This window comes from Haemaphysalis longicornis, unplaced genomic scaffold, assembly GCF_048455015.1.
Source record: "Haemaphysalis longicornis isolate Haplotype H1 unplaced genomic scaffold, Haemaphysalis longicornis Haplotype H1 scaffold_19, whole genome shotgun sequence".
Lineage (NCBI taxonomy): Eukaryota > Metazoa > Arthropoda > Arachnida > Ixodida > Ixodidae > Haemaphysalis > Haemaphysalis longicornis.
The window spans coordinates 1,717,098-1,719,455 of NW_027526288.1; positions in this window are offsets into that span (position 1 = coordinate 1,717,098).

Here is a 2,358-nt window from a genome sequence, read left to right on the forward strand (position 1 = left end):
GCTAGAGCTAGAAAAATGGACATCAGAAATGAAATTTTCTACGATTATTAAAAGGTCAGTGGACTGCTTTTTTCATGCTAGATCAGGATGCTTGAGGACTAAAAGTCTCGCTGGGAAGTATACATAAAATGATGGGGTGTGCGTGATCTGCGGAAAAACAGAAACAATGCGGGACAAACTATAGGGCAAAAACACACTATGACTAACATAAGTAACCAACTAAACTTACCCCCAAGTCCAAAGTAGCTGAAGAGAACCTCTCCACAGCAGCAGACGGAGCAGCGATACAGCAGCGGTTGCTAAAAGTCTCTGAGTCAGGACAGGCTGTCAATGGAAGATGACCCTGCCAACGTTGAACGTACGCACATTCTCTGGTGAGGGAAGCTTAGCTGTAATACTGGAGGACCTCTCAGTCAATAAGTGGGATTTTGTATGGCTAAGTGAAGGTGGACGGACAGGAGGAGGCTACACTGATCTAATTATGGGGCATATTCTTCGGTGCAGTGCAACTCAAGGTTAGAAACAAGCGTTGGACATGAATGTTACTCCACAGAGAAATAGCAGAATACCTGGAACAGACTTTCAACTTTAGCGAGAGAGTCGTGGCTGTTGTGCTCACCTAAAACAGGCGACACTGGCAAAGATAGTTCAGGCCTAAGCAGTAGCAACTAGCTGTGATGCCGAAACCGTAGACAGCTTCTACAAGGACGGCGGATCACCAATGAAGAAGGGAACAATGCAGTTCACAAGTGCGATGCGAGATTTTACGTAAAGGTAGGTAACAAGCAAAAAGGAGAAATATCAGTGGGAAACTGCAGAATAGACGATGCAAACAGTCGAGGAGATACTCATTTGGGATTTCCAAAGACAACTACTCTGAGGTTAATGAACACATCCTTCTACAAACGGAAGAATAGGAAATGGACTTAAAAAGTCCACACGGTGCAACAAAAACCAAAATGAACTTCATTTTAAGTAATAACCCCGAAATCTTGAAAGATGTGGAGGTTCTAAGTAAAATTAGTGGCTGTGATCATATGCAAGTTAGATGCAACCTAACGCTCAATCTCAAGGATGAAAAAAAAAACTCTTAGTAACTAAGAAACTCCCATGAAGTCAGAAGCAGACTGCAAGAGTTTAAGATAACTTTTAAATCTCAGGAGTTTAATGCAGCACTCGGCAAGCACTCCCAAATAGTCAAAAATAAACTTCCTCTGTCACTAAAAAAAATGTACGAGTAGAGCAAACTGCTGGTGATGACATACGGTGCCGAAATTTGGCACCTTACTAAACAACAAACAAGCGAAAATAGGTCGGATGAACGGGCCGTTGAACAATTAAGGTTAGGTACAACACCAGCTACAATTAACGAGCTATCTGGATCAGAAAACAAAAGTAGAGTAGGAGATATCATTGTTCAAATAACGAAAAAGAACTGCACTTGGGCTGGCGATGTAGCAAGACAAACTGAGAACCAGTTAACAATTAGGGTACCGGATTTGGTATCAAGTGATGGTTCTTGCAGAAGGGATAGCCATTACACGACGGAGGGCTGAAATGGAAAAATTCTGGGTAAATTATGGCCTCGAGCAGCTCAGGACAGGAGTGGTTGGAAGCCAATGGGAGAGACCTTTGTCATGTAGTGTACCTGAGTAGGCTAATGGTGATGATAATGATGCGGCACGGAGTGTTGGGATGTGAGTGTATCCATCCAAATCTTCGTGAGAAAAATGTTTAGAATCCAGAACCCCTAGAAACAAAGAATACCACAAAGGTAGTGTACTTCAAGGCTGTCGAGGCGACTAAAGTTAGGTTGAAATGCTGGTGTACGAAAATAACAGAGGGCATTATCACGTAGGACAGGGTCCACGTTTAACAAAAGAGTATTTTGAGCCTGCCCTAAGACCAGCGCTACGAATAAATAAAGAGCATGAAGAGCCAAATTATTTTGTTTGGTAAGGTTACAAGTCATCATCCCGTTACAAAAAGGATATGATTAGTAATCAATAAATCAACTGTTCATACGAGAGCACCCCCGTTTCTTTTTCTATGAGTGCTTCAATAATTGCTTAGAGCGATAAAAAGCCCCGCATTAGATTAGTTTACACTGCCTAAAGTTTTTAATACCTCTTTCCATCTCACGTAAAGTATGTTGTAGCGCGGCTCACTGCCATGGTTTCCAGAATTTGTTACGCATCATAGTTAAGGCCGCCACAATTAGACAGTTTTCTTCCAAACGTTCTGTCGCCCCACCAAAAAGCCACTCCAGTTGAATGTGTTTTCATTTATGGCCTTCTATTTGAAAAAGAGTAAACATGCTACACAAAATTAGTTAGTTTTGTTTTTATTTCCCCCAGA